Below are 7,814 nucleotides of genomic sequence, written 5' to 3'. Positions count from 1 at the left end.
TTATACCGACATCAAATATAGTGAAAGCAGGGGTTATACTGTAGGGGAGGGACATATTAGGGTGAGGTGGTATGACAATGTTGTTTTGATTTGCATTTTTTTATGGCTAGGGAGGTTGAGCATTTTTTCCTGTGTCTATTGGCCATCCTTCTTTCTTCTTCAGAGAAGTCTCTCTTTAAGTCATTAGCCTACTTATTTATTGGGCAGTTGTTTCTTTGAGGATTTATTGTTGGGGGATTTAATTTTTTGAGTTCCAAGTATATTTTAGATATGAGACCCTTGTCCGTTTTATGGCTAGTGAAGATCTTCTCCCAATCTGTGGGCTTTCTATTGATCTTGCTACCTATGTCCTTTGCCGTGCAGAAGCTCTGCAACTTCATGCAATCCCATTTGTCCAACCTTTCATTGATTTGTTGTGTTCCCGGGTCTCTATTCAGAAAATTTCGGCCAGAGCCAAGGAGACCTAGGGTTTCTCCTATTCCATCCTGTAATGTTTTCAGAGTGTCTGCTTTGACTCCGAGGTCTTTGATCCATTTGGAGTTGATTCTGGTGCAGAGTGATATATAAGGATCTAGCTTTAGTTTTCTACAAGTAGTTAAGCAATTTTGACAGCACCATTTACTGAAGAGGCTGTCTTTCTTCCATTCTATTTTTTTAGCTCCCTTATCAAAGATTAGATGACTATAGGTCTTTAGGTTCATTTCTGGGTTTTCAATTCTATGCCATTGGTCCTGAAGTCTGTTCTTGTGCCAGTACCAAGCTATTTTGATTACTACGGCTTTATAGTAGAGTTTGAAATTTGGTATTGATATTCCTCCAGCAGTGTTCTTTCCATTGAGGAGCGTTTTTGTTATTCGGGGTCTTTTATTATTCCATATGAATTTTTGGATTGCCTCTTCTATTTCCTTGAAGAATGAGGTTGGAATTTTGATAGGTATCGCATTAAATTTGTAGATAGCCTTGGGAAGTATTGCCATTTTCACAATGTTAATCTTTACAATCCAGGAGCATGGGAGTTTTTCCCATTTTCTAAGTTCTGTTTTGATTTCCTTTTTCAAGTTTTTAAAGTTTTCACCATAGAAGAGCAGCAGACATGGAGCATGAAAGAGAAAGAGAGGAAATGGGAGAGTGAAAGAGAAAGAGAAATATCACAATACTAAAAGTGCATAACAGATAAACAAGAGCAGTATGAGAATATTCATACTGCTGTCTTTAGACTCTACATATACATTTCAAGGTATTTGATGTATGATAACCCATCAAAATGAAATATAAAGTTATTTTATTAAAAATAAAAATGTCTCAGGAGAAATTTTAAATGTAAAAACAATCTTCATGGAAGCAAACTCTGAGCTATTTCATGACTTTGAAAAGGATAAAGTGGTTGAAGTTAGTATAAATTCAGAAGTATGACAATTCACAATGATATAAAAAGGTATTCATATATTTAATAACATAACCCAAAGCAGAAAGCAAATTTTGGATAAATTGATTTTTTAAAAAACATTCTATCAGGTGCTTGGAAGGTGGCTCAGTGTTAGAGTGCTTGCCTTGCATGCATGAGGCCCTAGATTTGATTTCTCAGCACCACATAAGGAGAAAAAGATGGAAGTGGTGTTGTAGCTCAAGTGGTAGCACTAGCCTTGAGCTGAGGGACAGCACCTAGGACCCAGAGTTCAAGCCCCATTACCAGCAAAATCAAAATATAAAACAAAACTAAACACAGTCTCTCACTTTTGTGGCCTCAACTCTTTAAAATCACTGCTTCAGCCTCTGGGTAAGATTTTAGGTGTGGACATTTATCAACATTCCTGATTCAGACTCTACTTCATAACTTTTTAAATAAATATTTTGTTCTTAATTTTCCTCTTCATAAATTCACATGCACCTATAAAAAATGGTTTGGCCATCCCAGTAACCTTCTGCAAGTACTTCATAATGATGACTTACAAAAAGTTGTATTATATTACAACAAGGAAAACAATGCTACAAATAAGAAAAACCAATAATTAAATATTAATGATTAATAAAATGAAAAGCAAAACAATTACCAGTGTTTTCAGTATTTGAAGGGTACTACGTATTAGATTTTACTATTTTCTCATATTCCTGTACATTTAAAACTGCCTAAGATTATGATGTTCAACAAGAGTTTTAAAAGCTATGAGCAGTCTTTAAAGTTACCCATTAAGATTACTATTTATGGCTCATCTCATCATTTGTATATGGCTTATATCATCATTTGTTCCTCACTAACATCTAAAATAAGGAAGCCCTATATTTTTAATAGAAACTATGTAGTTGAAAGTCTTAACTCTTTATTCTGCTCCTTTACACAAAGACTTTGCAACTTCTCATTAGTAAAATTTGTATAAACTCTGAAATGTACATACTTAGTAGCATATGTCTGCTACCATAAATCTTAAATACTTTATCAAAAAGTTTTATGACCTGGGGCTGGGTAGGTGGCTCAGTGGTAGAGTGCTTGCCTTGCATGCATGAAGCCCTGGGTTCGATTCCTCAGCACCACATAAGCAAAAAGAAAAAAGTTGGAACTGGAACGTTGGTTCAAGTGGTAGAGCAGTAGCTTTGAGCTGAAGAGCTGAGGGACAGCGCCCAGTCCCAGAGTTCAGGCCCCACTCGCAGACTCCCACCCCCAAAAAAATTTATGTCCTGCCAAACAGTCCTAGTTTTGGCATATATAAGCAAATTCCCAAAATTAAATATGTTTAAAACATTAAAACTTAAAAAAAAACCTTAACACTTGCTTCAGTGTTCATTATGACAGGTGCCTTGTATAAAATAATTGAATTCCTCCTCTTACACATCTCTTGAACAACAAATATCTGGAATTATTTTGTTTTTGACATGTCAGTCTTTATTCTTAAATGTGTGCTTATGTAAGAAGTACATGGTTCTAAAATTTCATGGCAATTCTTTTGAGCTTACTTTTTGTTGAATTGTCTAGTTTAAGAAAATAAATTACACTTTATATATAAAAAATGTTCTATGCTCAATTCAGCATCAAGTACTCTAACATTGGAACAATACAGAGAAGATTAGAATGGCCCCTGAGAAAGGATGACAGGCAAATTCCTGAACCATTCCATACTTTTACAACAACAGATGCTGGAGGGGATGTAGCCACAAGAGAATTGTACTGCATTCTTGGTGGGAGTGTAAACTTATTCAACCCTTTGGAAAGTACTATGGAGGTTCCTCAAAAGACTCCACATAGAGCTCCCCTATGACCCAGGAATCCCACTTTTGTGCATTTACCCAGATGATCACAAACAAGACCACACTAAAGCTACCAGCACAACTATGTTTACTGCAGCATTATTTACCATCGCTAAGATCTGAAACCAACCCAGATGCCCCTCAGTAGATGAATGGATCAAGAAAATGTGGTATTTATACCAATGGAATTCTTTGCCTCCATCAGAAAGAATGGCATCGCCCAATTTGTTAGAAAATGGAAAGACTTGGAAAAAAATATTAAGTGATGTAAGCCAGATCCAAAGAAACATAAGCCCTATGTTTTCCTTAATTTTTAATAACTATTTTATGTCTGAGATAAGCAGAAAAGGTTAAAAGCTTTGCACATATGACCAGATTACGCAAATCAAACCCAAGATAGGAACACACGTGTGTTTTTCTCTTGCTTGTTATTGATTCTAACGTACTTATAACAGGTGATGTGTTTTTTTTGTTTCTTTATATGTTCCTCCCCCATGCTATAACCCGTTTACACTGTATTTGAAGTTGGTGCGCCCACATCTTGTATATATGTTCCTCTAATTTGGGGAGGGAAAGGAAAAAAACAAGATGCTTAAATAGGGATACAGGTTGACCCATTATAACAATGAGATGCACAAGACACTATGATGAAAAATGAACTTTACAATTTAGGCAGGGGAAGTGTACTTAGGGAGGGTAGTGTGCTTGTAAAGGTGGGAGGGAAGGGATGGTAGGGGAACATAAAGGAGGAGGTAACAATGCATGTTAGGAAATGTACTCATTACCTTGCTCATGTAAATGTGACCCCTGTGTACAGAATTTTACAATAGAAAACATATAACATGTTCTGAGATGGAAGAGTTTATTTCCTTTATTTTACTCATATAATATTGTTAACAAAGAAATTGATGCAAAACATTAATATGAAGGTATTTTGAATGTGTGTGTGTGTGTGTGTGCAAGAGTGTGTGTTCTCATCCAATTCCATGTATGTTGGTGTGCTCAGAGTTTGAAATCAGGGCTTCAAAGTCTTGCTAGGCCTTTCCTCTCTAGATTGGTGAGCTACTATATGAGCTACATCTCCATTCCTGGCCTGTTGCTAATTCATTGAAATTTTTGAAAAATAATCCTATGAATTTATTTTTCCCTCATTGGTTTCCAACTGTTATCCACAGATCTCTAGCTTCAGTGTTGATATGGCGAATAGTTAGGTTTACAGATGTGACCAACCAGCGCAAGTCTTTTAGAATAATTTTAAAAGTAGAAGAAAGTTTACTTCACGGGGTCCTGTTTTATCATTTATTTTTAAAGCATTTTGGAGTGATTATATGCAATTTTTTTTTCGTTTTTTTGGATTCTTAACACAATAAGTGAAAATATTTAAAAGTTTTAGTACTTTTTAAAAAGGAAACAGGAACTATGGGACTGAAGAAATTTTTCTCTTATAAGCTCAGCTCTGTGCATGATAACCCAATGTCACCAACACAATCTGTGTTGAAGACCAAATATAACAGAAAACTATCACCATGGGCAATAATTGCTATGCTATTATTTCTTGGAAATATGAATATTGAATTGAGAGTGTAAGAGAATGGAGAGATTTTACCTACCTTTTGTGTATTGCTGAAAGACTTTTGGAAACTTTGACTCATTTCTTTGCTCAAAGTGTGTGTTTGAGCCATGCACTTACTGCCTTTAATTACAATGTTTCCAAACACTAAAATGGTAATAACATTAGTTTTATAGAAAATGTTATCTTAAGAATTAAGGGAAATAAAACTTGTGAAATACTTAACACAAACGTCTATGAATGAGTTTGAGTTTAGCCAGAAGTTTATAAAATACTAAAAAGAATGTGATAAGTATTACAGAAACCATTACATGTAGTGAGCAATCAGAAGTAATGTTATCTATTGACCATGCTCTGCTTCCAAGGAAGCCAGGTGGATAACTTCTCATGCTGTAAATCAAACTGGTTATCTTATGTCTTGTGTATGTAAAAATATCAGGGACAGAATGATGAAGGAATGTTGTAGACTGAGGTGAAGTGCATATGAAAATGTGCAAAACTGATAAAACATAAAAGTATCTTAGTAGTAAATTGTGTTTTACATTATTTAAATTACATCACAAAGATAAGAAAGACCTAGAAAAATGAATTCTCTTTTTGATGTCCTATCATAGGTTCTTGGATCAACTCTTTCCTCATTCTTGTAGAGGTATCATCAGATGAGCTGAACTATATTATTTTTTTGTTTGCTTCCTTCCATTTATTCTTCATTTGACACCTCAACTAATTGAGACTGAAAGAAACCAAGGGAAATTAGACACACAGGCTTTGGAAAGAATAATCAAAGTAAAATAAATAAAACACATACAGCCTTGTAAAAAGTCTGACTAAATTGAGTTATATAGTCTCAAGCGTCAACAGAAAATGATTAAGAAATATCATGCTATTGATAATTGAAAATGATAGGAGTTGCTTAATATTTTTCCTTTCTACTACTTTGAATTAATTGTTGATTTTGTATAGAGAGATTAAAGATGAGATTAACAAGAAACTAGATTAAAAATGGACAAAAGATCTGAATAGACATATTCTTCTTAAAGCCCTGAAAAATCGCCAGTAAGTTTACAAAGTTGTTTAATACAACTCCTATGCTGGCTTAATGTTTTGTGAGCAGAAGTCATTAGAGAAATGTAATTCAAAATTACTATGATACTACTTCATAACTACTATAACTTTTATCAAAAAGATCAAAGGAATCAGGTGTGGTGGTAAAAGATTTTAATTCCAAGCATTTAGGAGGTTGGATAAGTCTAAGGCCAGTCTGGGGTACTGCACATAGCAAAAACCGGCACTTTATTACCTTTTAACAAAGGTAATAATGTTGGTGAGAGTGTGGAGAAAAGGAGATTTTCTACACTCTTCTTCAAAATACAGATTAGTGTTCTCCTTGCAGAAAGTAATATGCAGTTTTCTATAGAACTCCAAAGTTAAAATATCATCTGCCCCACCAATCATGTGATTATTTCTCTCTGGGTAACTCAAATATATCTGTAGTTCATTGTTATTCACATTATTCACAACAACAGCCAATACATAAATCGAAGTTCAGTGTTCAACTACAGACTAATAAAGCAACCGTGATACATGCACAAATATCTTTCTCTGTTTCATTCTTAAAATAGCAAGATACTTATGCCATTAGCCACAACTTACAATGACCTGAAAGATGTATTCTAAATGAAGAACAATAATGTACTCTGATCTTTGTAAACACACACACACACACACACACACACACACACACACACACACACACAAACCAAGCTCAAACATTAAGAGAGAAATTTTTTAACAAGTAAAATAAAGTGGAATTACTGTGGCATTTAGGTCACAATGTAGAAGATAGTAGATATACTGGTTGAACCGGTATAGAGTCGTAATGTACAACTGAAGATACAGGGGACAACACTGGCCTTACATAGGAATGAAGCTAAATTAGTACGAGTTGTTTTTCCGAGTAGGGGTTGCTCTTTTATTTGTTCTTCCTTCAGTAATGGATAAGATGAACGTAATTCTTTAAATATTCCTGCCTATTTGTAGAAATAATAACAAACAATATAGCAATAATGTTGCATGCTCAATATAGAACAAAATGTCAAATTAAACTACATGAGATTATCCTTGATGTAAACTAATTATTACAAATAAAAGAAACCATGGGACCTATGTTTCTTTAAGTCTGGCTTACTTCACTTAATATGATTTATTTCGAAGATCTTCCATTTCTTCAAAAATGAGATGGTAGCTTTCTTTCTGATGGAAACATAGGATTTTTTGTGTGTATGTGTGTGTGTGTGTGTGTGTGTGTGTGTGTGTGTGTGTGTGTGTGTCCAGTCGTGGGGCCTGAACTCTGGGCCTGGGCACTTTCCCTCAGCTCTTCAGCTCAAGGTTAGCACTCTACCACTTGAGCCACAGCGCCACTTCCGGCTTTTTTTCTTTTTGCTTATGTGGTGCAGAGGAATTGAATCCAGGGACACAGGAATGCAAGGCAAGTGCTCTACCACTGAGCCACTTCTCCAGCCCTGGAAGCATAGTAGTGCATGTATGTATATCTCTCTGTTGTGTGTGTGTGTGTGTGTGTGTGTGTGTGTCATTTTCTTGATCCATTCAGCTACTGAGGGGCATCTGAGTTGATTCCATATCTTAGCTAGGGTAAATACTACTGTAATAAACATAATTGTGCTGGTAGCTTTAGTGTAGCCTTGTTTGTGGTCACGTTGTTAAATGCCCAGAAGTGAGATTACTGGGTAATAGGGGAGCATTATTGTGTACATCAAGGATAACCATAGTAGATGAGCAGATTAGCTCAAAGCTATGTACGTATGACACTATAAGGTGATTCCAAGTGAAATAAACTCCAATACATGTTCTTTGTTGTTGTTCTTAATGTACTATGGGATTTGTTTTTATTTTTGTTTTATTTGTGTTTTCCCCACCTATGGTTTATCGCCTGAAGTCACTGTATTGGATTTTGATGCCCTGTGTATTGTAATTATGTTGATCT

The 7,814-nt window shown here is 35.1% G+C and overlaps 1 non-coding gene across 1 annotated transcript; it reads left to right on the top strand.

Annotated features, from left to right (window-relative positions):
• Positions 1 to 3,013: 3,013 nt before the first annotated feature.
• On the top strand, positions 3,014 to 3,116 carry LOC122116344. Its single transcript, XR_006148945.1, has one exon. It is a non-coding gene; the product is annotated as a U6 spliceosomal RNA (small nuclear RNA).
• The last annotated feature ends 4,698 nt before the right edge of the window (positions 3,117 to 7,814 follow it).

The sequence above is a fragment of the Dipodomys spectabilis genome, unplaced genomic scaffold, assembly GCF_019054845.1.
Source record: "Dipodomys spectabilis isolate Male_0828 unplaced genomic scaffold, ASM1905484v1 ptg000131l, whole genome shotgun sequence".
NCBI lineage: Eukaryota > Metazoa > Chordata > Mammalia > Rodentia > Heteromyidae > Dipodomys > Dipodomys spectabilis.
This window is presented reverse-complemented; position numbering and strand designations above follow the sequence as displayed.